At 35.6% G+C, this 15,672-nt stretch overlaps 1 pseudogene; it reads right to left on the reverse strand.

Moving 5' to 3' along the window:
• The window catches only part of LOC100964405, a 121,553-nt pseudogene that overhangs the window by 23,501 nt on the left and 82,380 nt on the right, over positions 1–15,672 (reverse strand).

Genomic DNA, 15,672 nt, shown 5'->3' on the forward strand with positions numbered 1-15,672 from the left:
ATCATTTTTCCTATTTTGTTCCTGCTTCTAACCTTTGTCCTTCTTTTGTCTTTTATTAGGTAACGTAAGATGCAACTAACTCTTTTCTTATGTACAATAACTACCACATTGGTACCACAGTCTTTAGCAATTACATGAAATGGTCATATCTTTGAGTTATAGAAGATCCAGAATTAGTCTCATGACTTTGGCAAAGTGACTCAATCTCTCTGGGGCCAAATCTTAAGAGTAATATGAATAATGTCGCTTACCTCAAATTCATATAAAGTACCCAGTATGCTTTAAGTACTTTATAAACACAAATACTTCCTGACTTCTCTCCAGAGTAGATGCTATGTCTTTAGCCTTTAAGGACTATAACAGAAGAGTAAAACTCACCAGATTAAAAAAAATCTTTCTAGATCACACAAAGGTAGCCAAGAACCTGGAGATAAAGAAACATACATGGAAGAGGAACAGAACAGTTATGCTTTGTCATCAGATATACTGGTGTACTACAAGACTGCATTTGATAAAACAGATCTGGTGGTTTTTAAAAAATGAAGATTGAAAATTGCCATTATTGACAATCTCACCAATACAAACACATATACCAAAACCCTGCATCTTCAAGAACCACTGAGGTTCTTCCTCAGTGGTTCATTTCTTCCCTGTCAGAGGGCCTGCCCAGAACACACATCTCATCTGTCAAAAGTGACCAAGTACTGTCCAAGGTCTGATTCTTTTGCTTCTGCAAAAGGGGAAACTTTTTGAAAGCTACTGGGGATGTTTCATGAAGGAGAGACATAAAGGGTGGAATGACTAAACATGGCAAGGGAAGGGACAAAGATAAGCATCAGGAACAATTAGAACCAGAAACTCAAACAGCCAGGATCTTCACGTGTCAGACAGTATCATTCTTTCTCAATGCCAAGACTAGCCTCCCCTCAGAATGGCAAACATGAAGATGGACACCTCAAGTGCTACACTTTACCACACCTACCACCAGAGAGAGACAATTCTCTTCCCTGGTTTCAGTTAAAAACTCCCAGGGAATTCTAATTGGCCTGGCCTACATGAAGGGAGATAGGGAGATGACCACTACAGGAATTTGAGAGGTTCCATTAGAATACAAGGTAAGGGATACAGAAATGGAGATAAAATCCTAAATAATGGAAGGGGTACTAGCCCTATAAGATATAAACATAATAGGTAAGCAAAACAATATGGCTATTAAGTAAGACACAGAAAAAGCAACTTTTGGAATCTAAGGGATCTTGGGTTAAAATCCTTACATGAACAGTTATCCAGCAGTAAATCCTGGGCAAGTCATAATCTTGAAATTACTTTTTTTTTTTTTGGAGACAGAGTCTACTATGTTGCCCTCGTAGTGTCATGGCATCATAGCTCATACCAACTCTTGGGCTTAAGCGATTCTCTTGCCTCAGCCTCCCGAGTAGCTGGGACTACAGGAACCCACCACAATACCCAGCTATTTTTGTTTGCTTGTTTGCAGTTGTCATTGTTGTTTAGCAAGCCCAGGCCAGCCTCGAACCTGCCAGCCTCCGTGTATATGGCCAGCACCCTACTCACTGAGCTATGGGTGCCGAGCTGAAATTACTTCTTTTTATGTTCATGAGGAGACTAAGAAAAAAAAATTCATAAAATTCCTAGTATAGTTCCAGTATACAATAGATATAAAGACAGAAATGTTTTACAAAGTATTAAATCACTAAAATTCATTGAATCTCCTTTCCCCCTTCAGGAAAGTAGAAATAATTATTTAAATGTTTTCATATTTACTCTAGTAAATACTTTTGAAAGTTCTTGGCATATACCAAGCATTCTTCTGTCATTCTGAATCATTAAATTTCAGGTGAATGAACCCAATGCTTGATTATCTCCAGGAAGAAGTACTCTATGGCACCTTTGTACTAGAATAAGTTATTTTCACATAGTGAATTGAAATCACTTCCATACTTTTCATCCATTAGTTCCTAGTTTAACATATGATAAAAGTCCAATTCCTGGGGTGGCGCCTATGGCTCAAGGAGGGGAGCACTGGCCCCTATACTAGAGGTCGCATGTCCAAACCTGGCCTCAGCCCCAGCAAAAAACTGCAAAAAAAAAAAAAAAAAAACAAGTCCAATTCCTGCTTCCTCATGACAAAACTCAAAATATGTGAGGCAGCCAATGGTATCCCCTCCTCAATTCCCTTGCCTAGGCTAATTTTCTCAAATGTGCATTGCTAATTGCCTTAATCATTCCAAATAACATGATTTCAACTGTATCTTCCTCTGAACATGCATCTATAACCAAAAGTGTAATAATTCCGATGTGGAATAGTCAGAATAGAAGCATCTTTGATATTTCCCTTGTATCAACCACTATACTTTTTGTCACATCCTGCTAAGCTAGCAAGATGGGCCCTTCTTTTCACCAAGAAAAAAGAATTTATTAAGTACATAAAGCATACTACTGAAATTATTTTTGGGGTGGATGGACAGGATCTTACATTTTCCCCTATTCAATTTCCCGTTCTCAGATTCAGGCAACCATATAAGCCTATCAAAATCAACCCTCTTAGTTCTTTAATCTGTCATCCCATGTCATCGCTATCTTAGTAGTCAATATTGCTATCACCAATATTTCTGGGTCTCTTCCTTCCAAGCATATGGTAAAATCACACTTCCCTACCCTTCTAACACCCAGGCTGGGTATGGCCAGGTGACTTATTTGATCAGTTAAACATGAGTTGGCATGATGTAACAGAGTTTTTGAGTGTTGACATACAATTCCCTTTCTCCTGCCACAAATATAGGCAATGTTCCAGAAAATAAAAATCTCTGGTCTGGGTTAACTGTGTGAGGACACCACTTGCTACTTGTCATGAATATGTAGCATGAACAACATATAGACCACTTTTGTTTTTAAGCCATCAAGATTTGAGGGTTATTTACTACAGCAAAATGTAGCTCATCCTGGTTAATATACTATCCCTAACATACCTGCGCCATCTGCAAATTTAATGAATAAGTCTTAAATCTCATGTAATCCACCGACAACAGGAAGCTCCATCCACAAAAAGAAAAGTTAGGCTGTTTTGGTTTGTTCTCAATCAATCAGGCTAGTTTTTAATGATTAGTACTTTACTTCTCCTGGAAATACCTTTTAAATAATTTATTCTAGAATCTCACCCAAAAGTCACATGGTGCTATAATATAATCTTTCTTCTCTTTTCTAAAAAATGAAGTAACTTGTTCCCTGTCTCTAGTCTTCAGGCATATTTCTTCTCAACTCCACAAGGCCCCCCAAACATAAGTTATTTAGAAATTTCATTTTCAAGTTCTTATAACCCTATGATATAATTCCTTAAGTAAAAAGTAAGTAGTTGCTATCCTTATGCACCCCTATGTATCTCATTTCCCTCTCATTATTCTGTGACTGCTCATTATTTTGCTTTCACCTAAAGGCTGACTTCTTATCAACATAGCCTGCTAGCAAAATCCTTTTCTTCAGAAATAATGTGCATGTAATGTTCAGTGGGCTATTCTCAGGGTCCTCTGCTATTTAACAGTTTGTTCTAAAAACATTTACCAAGTACTTACTGTATACTGGACAACTACTTGGTCTGGGACATGATCTCTTCCCTCAAGGACCAGTTAAAAATGTTGAATGAACACTAAACAGATGGGTAAGAGCCATAACACAACAGGTCTTGAATACCCTACTGAGGTAAATAGCATATCAGAATGTCTAAAAACACAAACTCTGAAATCAAACAGACCTGGGATTAGGATCTGGTCTCTATTTCCTCATCTGTGAAACTGGAATTAAAAAAAACCAAAAGACTGTTCCAAGAAATCAGACAACACAAGTAATGGATTTAGCTATACCTAATTCTACTGTTATCCTGAAGGTAATTTTTAAAAATATATTTCCATTATTTAATTTTTTATTTTGAATTAATATGGGGATACATATGATTAGGTTACATTATTTACATTTGTAAGGTTAAGTCCGAGCCGTCACTCAGGAGATGTGCCATATACCCCTAACACTGAACCAGTTATGGGGGAACTTACGGAACACTTACTGAACACTTCTCCCTCTTTCTCTCTTCTAGAATTTCACTATGTTTTTCTCTTGTGTGGGCCTGTAGTTATTGATCTACTAGTTTAAACTTAGTATTGAGTACATGGGATTCTCGCTTTTTCGTTCTTGAGATACCTTACTAAGGAGAATGCTCTCTAAATTCACCCAGGCAGATAATGGCTAATAATTGAGTATTTTAAACATGGGTATGACCAATCAAATTTGTATTTTAGAATTATTATGCTTTGAATACAGTAATTAAAATAGATAGATCAAAGAGTGAGCCTGAAGTTTGGAAAACCAGTAATCAGGGGTTCAGGTAGGCAGAAAAGATGAACGGAGACTTCTAACAAAGAAAGACCAAATCAACAGAATTTGGTGACCAACTAAGTACGGGAGAAGGGAAAGATAAGAAGAATGGCTCCTAGATTGATAATTTATGAAACCAGGCAGATGACAGGACCATTCACCAAGGTGGGAAACATAAGAGACAATGTAATTTTCAGGAAGGAACAGAAATTCAATGAAACATACTTCTCAGGTAAGATCTCCATGAAGGTTTCTGAAGGTAGAACCTCTGACTACATAAATGTATCATATTATATAAGATATGCTTAAAGGTAGAACCTCTGACTACATAAATGTATCATATTATATAAGATAATGCTTAAGTTTCCCACCTTCCAAATACAATGCAAAGAGCAAGCTTCTTAAATCCTTCTGAGTAATCTAAATTTTTTTTTACCTTGATAATTTCAAGCAGGTAATCAACACATTAAAATATCAATAAAATAAGACAACAATAATGAAAAAAGGTTTTAGTCCTGGATCTGATAACTATAAAACCATATATTCTCTCTAGGCCTCAGTTTTCTCATCTAAGATCTGAACTAGATGACTAAAAGTTTATTTCCGGGATTTCATTTGTTTTTAAAGACTTCACATTGTATATGGTTATAGACATCTCTTAAACACACATCTTTAGTAACTAAAACTCCAAAGAAACAAATTACCTTCTAAAACAACAGAAAATACAAAAGGGATGCAGTGCCAAGAAAAAAAAAGACAATGAAAGTTTTCTTGCAATGTCAAAAAAACTCCATATGTAATTCTGAGACAGCTCTCCATCCCCTCCTCCAAAGCCTATTATCAATCTAGAAATTCTGAGTTGAATTTTCATTGCAGTGTAGATCATTTTTTATCACTTTGTAAATACAAATCTCACAGCTTTCCAGAGAATAACATGAACAAATTTTAAGATACATTTTCCATGGTAAATCTTTGGATAAACAAATTTTGAAGTTAAAACCATTTAATTTCTCCAGTAGCTAAAACTAATAGAGGAAGAGGAGAAAGGCATCTAAATTGGAAAAGTAAAATTGTTTTTAGACAACAAGCTCTTCTATGTAGAAAAGCCTAAAAAGAGTCCACAAAAAAATACTGTTATTAGAACTAATAAACAAATTCAACAAAGTAATAGAATACAAAATCAACACACAGACATCAGTTGTGTTTCTTTTTCTTCCTTTTCTTTTCTTTTTTGAGACAGAACCTCAAGCTGGCATGGTGGGTAGAGTCCCGTGGCATCACAGCTCACAGCAACCTCCAACTCCTGGGCTTAAGCGATTCTCTTGCCTCAGCCTACCACCAAGTAGCTGGGACTATAGGCACCTGCCACAATGCCCAGCTATTTTTTGGTTGTAGTTGTCACTGTTGTTTGGCAGGCCCAGGCTGGATACGAACCCACCAGGTGGGGGTTCTGGTTTATGTGGCTGGCGCCTTAAGCTGCCTGAGCTACAGGCACTGAGCCCATCAGTTGTGTTTCTACACATGAACATTGAAAAATCCAGAAAGGAAATTAAGAAAACACTACTATTTACAATAGTATCAAAAAGAATAAAATATTTGGGGATGAACTGAACCAAGGTGACAAAAGATTTATGCACTGAAAACTATCAAATGCTGCCTAAAGAAATTAAAGACACAAAAGTGAAGATACTGCATGTTTATGGATTAGAGCCCTAATACTGTTGAAACATAAGAGCACTCTACAGGCTCACTACAATCCCTAACAGAATCCCAATGATGCTTTTTACAGAATCAGAAAAATCTAACCTAAAATTCATATGAAATCTCAAGGGATTTGAATACCCCTAACCATCTTCAAAAAAAAGAAGCTGGAAGTTTCATGCTTTCTGATTTCAAAGTTTACTATAAAACTATAGCAATCAAAACAGAGTGGAACTGGCCAGAAAATGATCAAATGATTTTTGGCAAGAGTCCCAAGACCATTCAACAGGGCAAAGGACGGTCTTTTCAACAAATGGTGTTGGGGAAGCAAGATATCCATGTGCTACTATCTATATGGTACCTTACACCATATAGAAAAATTAACTCAAAATAGATCAAAGACTTCAAAGTAAGGGCTAAAACACAAAACTCTTCAAAGAAGACATGAGAGAAAAACTTCATTACACTGAATTTTGCAACAATTTCTTGGATATGACACAGACAAGAAAAAAAAAATCAATAAACTGGACTTTGTCAAAGTTTAAAACTTTTGTGCATAGGATATTATCAACAAAGTAAAAAAATAATCCAGAGAATGAAAATACAAGCAAATATCTAATAAGACATTAATCTTTAGAATATATAAAGAACTTCTGCAACTCAACAAAAATAATTTTAAAATGAGTAGAGGATTTGAATAGTAACTTCTCCAAACATATAATGAAAAGATGTTCAGCATCATTAGCTTCATTAGAAAAATGCAAACCAAAATGACATACCACTTCATATACATTAGAACAGCTATTACCAAAAAAAAAAAAAAAACCCAAAACACTTGTTCACTGCTGGCAGAAGTGTAAAATGGCACAATCATTAATGCATATATTACATTAAAATATGGTGGGCCCAAAAGAATTTGAAGCAGAGAGGTTAATAGATACATTTCTCTTTTAAAATTCCATGTTAATTGTACTTGTTTTTACTCTCTGCTTTCTCGGTTGGAGATCAAATGATATGTGGGCTGTCTGGAAATTAGTTAGTCATGTAATATGAAAGTGGTCATGCATTAAAAAGGGCTGTAGGTTCCATACCTACATTTTTATTCTCTCTGTACACTCATGCTCACAGCAGCATTATAGGTATTCACAATAGCCAAAAGGACACTTGGAAAGCAACTCAAGTGTCCATCAGTGGATAAACAAAATGTGGTATATACATACAGTGGAATATTATTCAGCCTTAAAAAGTTTTGATACATGCTCTGTCATGGATGGGCCTTGAAAACAGTTTGCTAAGTGAACTAAGCCAGACACAAAAGACAAACATTTATGATTCCACCTATATGAAGTAGAATGGTGGTGTTACAGTTTGAGGGAGGAAGAAGTAACTGTTTAAAAAGTACAGAGTTTAATTTGCTGGAGATGGATAGCGGTAATTTTGCACAACAATGTGAATATATTTAACACTACTTTAAATGGTTAAAAAAACAAATTTTATGTTTCATCACAACAAAAACAGAAAATACTTTTCCTAATATATAAATGAATAGTTTAGAGTTTAGAACAGATATTTTTGTTTAACTTTAGGATGAAAATTCTTTTTTTTTTTTTTTTTGACAGTCTCAAGCTGTTGTCCTGGGTAGCGTGCTATGGCATCACAGCTCACAGCAACCTCAAACTCCTGGGCTTAAGCAATTCTCTTGCCTCAGCCTCCCAAATAGCTGGAACTACAGGTGCCTGCCACAATGCCCAGCTATTTTTTTGTTGCGGTTATCATTGTTGTTTTAGCTGGCCTGGGCCGGGTTCAAACCCACCAGCCTCGGTGTATGTGGCTGGCTCTCTACCCACTGAGCAATGGGCACTGCCAGATGAGAATTCTTTTTAATGAGTAAAATAGTGTTCCAATGGATTTTATTACACATACACATAACACAAAATTTATGAAGACCTATGCCCCTAAATCATCTGTTCAGACAGAATAGGAAGGCAGGTGCATGGGGGCTGTCCAGAAAGTATCCAGCCATCATTTACCACTGACAGCCATTTCATACTACATGACTGGATACTTTGCTGACAGCCCTCATATATGATCCTCAACAGGGAAAGCAGAGAGTAAAAGCAAGTAAAATTAACATGGAATTTTAAAAGATTAATATACATATCGACTTAAACATTTCAAAAAGTACATTGGTGATTACAAAAAAATCTTTGTTTCCAAGGCAAGTTTTTAAGTAGAACTACTTTGCACTTAACTAACGAAAAACATTCAAGTATACAATATGAACACTAAGAATTATTTGTATTAGCACTTGAAAAAAACAACAATAAATTATAGTTTTTCCTGACATTTTAGTTCTTAACCTTCACTAAAAAATGACTAAGCCTCCCATGGATTAAAGTACTGCATATGAAAAACATACTTACAACATTGGCTTAACAACAATATACAGAAGGGGAAAATCATTGCTTTCACAATTCAAGCCTGATCGCTGACAAATTTTCTTCCCTGATTTCTTCTGGATCCTCTACTGCTTTGTATAACATTGCATTTGTTCAATGACTTCACAGATGTTTCTCAAAGCCTTACCTAAATACAAACCAAATTTATCTTTTACAAAGGTGTAACCAAGACCAAGACTCTAAATCAAGGTAATCTTAATTAATTTTATATATTTAAGAAAACATTTGTGGTCTCTTTTCCTTTAAATCACTTTCAGTAAGAGTCTCCTAAATGTTGCCTGAAATCAAACCCCAAAAGCTTATTTTTCAGGGTTTATGGAAACAGAAAAGCTTCTACTTCTTTAAGATTAGAATAAAGCTGTCATGTGTGAATTATTAAAATGTTCCTATCACATCCCTTTTAGTTATATAATCTCTTACATTTAAGGTGTTAAACTTCATCTTGTTTCTTGAAATGTTTTAGAAGATAATGCTTTTTCTACAATCATTTGCCTATTTTGCCACTAGAAAATAATTTGCCATTTCCTGCCATTCTTTCAAATATAATTCTCCACTCACCTGTCATACATGTAATGATTTTTAAGCCATAGAAGTCAAAATCTATAATATATCTTATACATTAAAAGTATAGTCAGGTCTAAAACACAAAGCCAGCTTTCCCATGAAAGCCCAAGAAATTTAAATCTCCCAGCCTGTGGTAGCATAACTCAACAAGAAAGCCAAACTTCGACTCAACATTATCTGAGGGACCAATCTGAGGCAGCTATGTGTTATAAATTTTTTTGCCTAAGAGTCCAAAGAGTTTGCTTATGAAGGTTATTTCTATTGGTGTCTACAGTATTTAAAACTAAAACTAAAAATTAAGTACTTAAATAACTTCATAAAAATAATTATTTTAAAAAATTAAGTGAGAATATTTCTTATTTTTGCAAATTTCTTTCATGTTTGGCTTAATAGAAAATAGCTAAATGGTCGCAGTGGCTCATGCCTGCAATCCCAACACTTTGGAAGGCCCAGGCAGGAAGATCGCTTTGAGTTCAGACGTTCAAGACAAGCCTGGGCAACCCAGTGAAATCCTGTCTCTACAAAAAATAAAAATTAGGTATACTAGCACACACCTGTAGTCCCAGGTACTCAGGAGGCTAAGGCAGGAGGATAAATAGAGCCCAGGAGTTTGAGGCTCCAGTGAGCTATGATCATAAAATGCACTCCAGCCTGGGAAACAGAGCAAGTCCTTCTCTCAAAAAAAAAAAAAAAAAAGAAAGAAAGAAAAGAAAAGAAAAAGTAAATAAAATAGTTGCTGTGATAAGTTATCCTGTTCAAGTTATGAAGAAAATCTGTACTCATGTGTAAACAGAAAATTATAGTATATTTTAAAAGCTTTTTGAAAAATTATGAATAATCTGCTTGGATATTACATTAAAACTTGACAAGTGCTATCTTTTAGAATTTAAATATGAAAGCCATTATCAATGAACTTTTGAAATATGAAGCCATTATCAATGAACTTTCCATATTTTTTCATATCAAAATCCCTTGGTCTCACTTGCACTTTGGATGTGTCTTTTACCCATGTATGATTTTATAATATCATGCATCAATAATGTAGAAAATGCTAGTTTATTAAGTTATGCAGGACTTCCAATTACTGACCTATTTCATTATATATAATCAAGTTACATTTATTAGTATCACTGATCGATATCACCAGGAAAGTCTTTTTAAGTACATTAAAGCTAGCTCCAAGCTGAAGATGGCCAATACCAATTTTTCCAATTCTAATTTTTACTTGAAAACTCAAATTTTATCTTTAATAACAAATATTGACAGTTGCTTTTCTTGAAGTGACAAGTTCACTTTATTCCTTTTTAAGGAACATTTTCAGGAAAATGTTTGCCAAATATCCAAGTTTGAATAATCATACTTTGTTGCTATTCAAGTCAAAGGTATTGTATTTAAAAAAAAAAAAAAGACCAAGTTCGGCTAGAACTCAACCATACACATATTTTTTCCGTGCAGCATATATTCGATCATACAGATACCTAATGGTCAAGTGAAATAAAAATAATTGATACTTAAATACAATCTAGTCTAAGGAAAATAAGATCCCCCCAAGCCCTGCTTAACTGTGAATGCAGACCAGTGAGAAACGCTAATAGTTGGGAGCCACTGTCTTGATTCCTAGTAAGGCATCAGCATTAAGTACCATTAGTGCCAATGTAATAAAGGGGGAAAAAACATATAACATTATTATTGAGAACAGTTTTGACCAAAGTATACAGTATTGGCAGTCCCCAGGTTATGAACAAGATAGGTTCCATAGGTTTGTTCTTAAGTTGAATTTGTATGAAAGTTGGAATGGGTATATTTACCTATTACCAATAATCACTGCCATTTGTAAGTATAAGTTGTACATCAGTCAAACGTTCATAATTCAGGGACTGTGATAGCCTCCATTCATGAGTGTGAGCTATACGTAAATCAGATTTTTATACTCAAAGACTGCTTGTATTAGATTAACTGGCCCAAGAAAGGTGTGGACCTTGTTCAGCTCGTAGGAGTTAACCTGTAAGCCCCTGGAATGTCCTGCTTGATTTTGTTTACCTGGGGGCCTTGGTCCAAACCAGATAGTCTAACAATAAGCTCTAGAACATGTAGTGTCAGCTTGACCTCTGGAAAGGATGGAAACTAAGGTCAGTCACAGGAGTACTCGGCCATAACTATAGACTGACCTCTCAATAAAACCCTGGACACCAAAGTTCAGGCTGATGTCACTGGTTGCCAATGCTCCATGTGTTTTACCACATATTGTCGTTGGGAAAAGGAAGTACTGTCTGTACCTCTCTGCTGAGATAGAACAACTGGAAATTTGTGCCTGGAATGCTCCTTGGCCTTGCTATATGCACCTTTTACCCATTGCTGATCTTAATCTGTATCAAATTTTAACTGCTTTGCTGAGTTCTGTCAGTCCTGACAAATTATCAAATCTGAGAGAGCATAATCTTCAAACCACACAAATTAGTCACAATCAAACTCCTGAATTAAAAGCCAATTCCCCATCCTACAGGTTTTTCTACATAAGACATTCAGTTTTTCCCAGGGCCAAAAACTTGGGGATAAGGGAGCTGAGGAAGAGGTGGAGCAGGGGCAGGGACTGTGCACATAGGGACACATGGATCCTGACTGTATGCCACATACTACCAGCCCTTTTTTCTAAGAAGCTTGTTTTAGAGCAGAGTTTCTCAATCTCTGAAATACTGATACTTGAGAGCAGATGATTCTTTGTTAAGGAGGGATGTCCTCTTCATTGTAAGGTGTTTAAGCAGCATTCTAAGCCTCTATCTAATAGTATCCTTCCCTCCTTTCCAGTTGTAATAAAGTCACCAGACATTGGCAAATATCCACTGAGCGGCAAAATCCTCTTCCCACCAACACTGAGAATCACTGTTTTTTGAGGAAAATCATCCAGGAAGTCTAACCTTGACTGTTTTTCTTTTACAAAAAAACAAAAAACAAAAAACTTATTTTTAGCTCTATCTTACTATGTTTCCTAAAGTTAGTTATTTGACAATGGAAAGCAATTGTACATTCTAAGCCCTACTTTCAAAAACTATTTGGATAATAGTGGTGAATTCTTCCTTCTAAGGAACTCAGTCTGGTCACCTAGTTTCTAGTAGGGAGAACCTCAAACAATGATCCTTCAGTAAGGATACATATATATCTTTTCTATCTTATGCAAATTACCGCACACCATAACGAAAAGACTTGGAATGCACATAACCTTGGAATCCATGTAAAAATAACCTGAGGTACTTTTAAAAAATAGGTGCCAGGGTCTCATCTTAGACACAGCTAATCAGAATTCATTATTCACCCAGCAACTATTGGAGTGTATTCTATATGCAAAGCATTGTTAATGGGTGACTGGCATAACAGCAGTAAATATCAGAAATGGTTGTTGGTTCTTGCCCTCTAAGAACTCACATTCCAGCAGAGGGAGACAGATCATAAACATACAAATAGAACATACAGCACTTTCAGATAGTGCTGTAGGGAAATAAAACAGAGTAATGGAACTAATTTCTCCACAGTCACCAATATTAGTAGAGACAGCTTCAAAGTATTAAGAGTGGCAGGTGAAAATATTATTTTGCATTTTGTTATTTAGAAAACCCGTAACAATGATATGCCTAAATTAAAAACCCTTGTTATATGTTTGGTGCTAGGCAAAACTGTGATTCTGTACTCTTTGGGAAATTTTACGCTTAAGACTAAAAGGTAAATTCCCTCAGAGTTTCTATTATAACTTCCATCGGTTCAAGGAAAACACTACACTAAACTCTTGAAAACACAACATTTGATAATTTTATGAATAAGGATAAAAAGAACTCCTGCACTCCCCAAGGCAACTGCAGGTAATAAGTGAGGGTAGCCCAGAAACAAGGATTTCTGCTGCAGAAGTCACTCTAAAAAAAAAAAACGAAAAAAAGCCATTGACATGATGATCATCACAATGACTATTTGCAACAGAATCTGGCAAGACTGGAGGAAGAGACTTTTTCTCCTTTCATTTTACATTTCTATGAAAAACTGGTAGCAAAACCCAGAAATAAAAGTTCTGCTCACCAACTTTCATAAAAACCAAAAACTCTTACATAGCCTTTCTATGAATTAAAATAATAAAGTTGTGAGTACTAAACAAAGTAACAAACTTCCTCTGTTGTGTCAAAAATACTAAAAAGCACTAGTGATATACGGGTAACTTTTAAAGAATCAAAAATAAACAAACAAAAACAATGGTCAGATGTGGGATGTTTATGTAATCCAGGCGTCCTCAAACTACGGTGGCGGGCCACCTGCCTAGGACATTTATCTGGCCCGCCGTGTTTGCCGCTGCTGCCTGTCCTGTTTAGCAGCCAACTCGTCCCTGGGCCTGCAGTGCGGCCCTCCAATGGTCTGAGGGTCAGTGAACTGGTCCCCTGTTTAAAAAGTTTGAGGACCCCTGATAATCTTTCAATACAACCCTTACTCCAAATACACAAAGAGAAAGTAATCTGTTCATCCTATAACTGTTGTTTCAACAAACCTCACAGAGAGCTCCCAGCGTTCCCACTCTATATAGTACTCTGCCACAAATCCACAAATATTTTACACCTGTAAAGAAGTAGCCACTTGGAAATAAATAGCTTTTAATTGCCCAAAATAGAGAAGGAGTAATTACAGAGAAAATTGCATATCACCTTCCACTTAGAGTCTGTGGTTTGTTGCTCTCATCTTAAACAAGCATTCGGAATCGAGTCTCTGCAAAGTCCTTTGCTCAAGGCTTAAATTTGATGACAGAACTCTGTATAAAAAAAAAAAATCTTCCAATGGTTGCCAACACAGCCATAAAAATAAGGTTCAAGTCCCATAGCTTAGAACATAAGATACTCTAGGAATTGGCTCCTTCCAGCTTCATCTCATCTTTCTTAATCCTCACTCAAGTAATACCATATATAAGATCAGAAGGCATATGTATGATCCCTTATAATCCTCAGGTTGTGGGGCTGCCTAACTCTAAGATGTATTCTTCAGGGGATACAGATGAAAGTCAAATACTTAAGGAAGTTCAAGGCAAAAGGATGATACCAGATAGCAAGTGGAATCCACATGAAAAAATGAAGAACATGGGTAAAGATAATTACAGATAAAAGAAAAATGACAGCACCAAAGCCTCATGTATAATTTCTACATTTTTCTTCTCTTGATTTAAAAGGTAAACCATAAAACAATTATAAAATTGTACTGTCAGACTTATCACATATAAAAATATACTATATAATAATACCACAAAAAAGGGAGAAGGAACTAGAGCTACATCAGTGGAAGGAAATGACATCAGATGGTAACTCAAATACATAAGAAGAAATAAAGAATACTGGATGTGGTTAACATACAGATTAATATAAAAGATTATAAATATTTTTCTTCCATTATTAAAAGACATGCTTTATACAAGGCAATAATTAAAACATTGTATTGCTGGGTTTGTTAATTATACAAAACATAATATGTATGACAATAATAACAAAAGGAGAGAAAAATGAAGCTATACTGGAACATTATTAGTCGTAATGATCTGAAGTAGAAAGTGATAAATTCAGATACACACTGTAATTCCTAGAGCAAACATAATGAAAAGAATTTTTTTTTTAATCAAAGAAATTAAAATGGTAAAACAAAATACAAGTGACTGTCTTGGCACCAGTAGCTCAGTGGTTAGGGCACTGGCGAGTTCGAACCCAACCCAGGCCTGCTAAACAACAATGGCAACAACAACAATAACAACAAACAATAGCTGGGCATTTTTGCAGGGGCCTGTAGTCCCAGCTACTTGGGAGGCTGAGGCAAGAGAATCGCTTAAGCCCAAGAGTTTGTCATTGCTGTGAGCTGTGATGCCATAGCACTCTACCGAGGGCAACAAAGTGAGATGCTGTCTCAAAAAAAAAAAAAAAAATACAAGTGATAAAAGAGAAACAAAAAAGACATGAGATGCAGAAAGAAAAGCAAATGAGACAAATACAACCATTTCAAAAGTAACAAACATAAAAAGGATTAAACATTCCATTAAAAAGACTGTTAGACTGGGTTTTAAAAAGCTACATCCAATTATATGGTGTCTACGATAGACACCTTTTAGATCAGTGGTTCTCAACCTTCCTAATTCCACAATGTATTTTCATTGTTACAAAGGGGTTGTGACTCACAGGTTGAGAACCACTGCTTTAGATTCAAAAACAAGATGAAAAAAGAGACATTACATAATTAATAATAATAAGAGAACTAGAGTAGTTATACACTGTATCAAACAAAATAGACTTTAAATCAAAAAATGTTACCAGAGACAAAGAGAGTTATTTTAAAATGTGAAAAGTATTGATTCACTAGGGAAGACATGACAAACATATGCCTAATGAAACAGCCTCAAAATAAGTAAAGCAAAAAAATGGCAGGAAGGAAAGGGAAACATGCAATTTAACAGTAACAGCTAATGACCCAGAAGATTTGAACAACACTACTTATCAACTTACCCTAAATAACATCTATAGAAGAGACTCTACCAAACAGCAGAATACACGTTCTTCTAAAG

This window comes from Otolemur garnettii, unplaced genomic scaffold (genome assembly GCF_000181295.1).
Source record: "Otolemur garnettii isolate 467f Iridium unplaced genomic scaffold, OtoGar3 scaffold00002, whole genome shotgun sequence".
NCBI classification, from domain to species: Eukaryota; Metazoa; Chordata; class Mammalia; order Primates; family Galagidae; genus Otolemur; species Otolemur garnettii.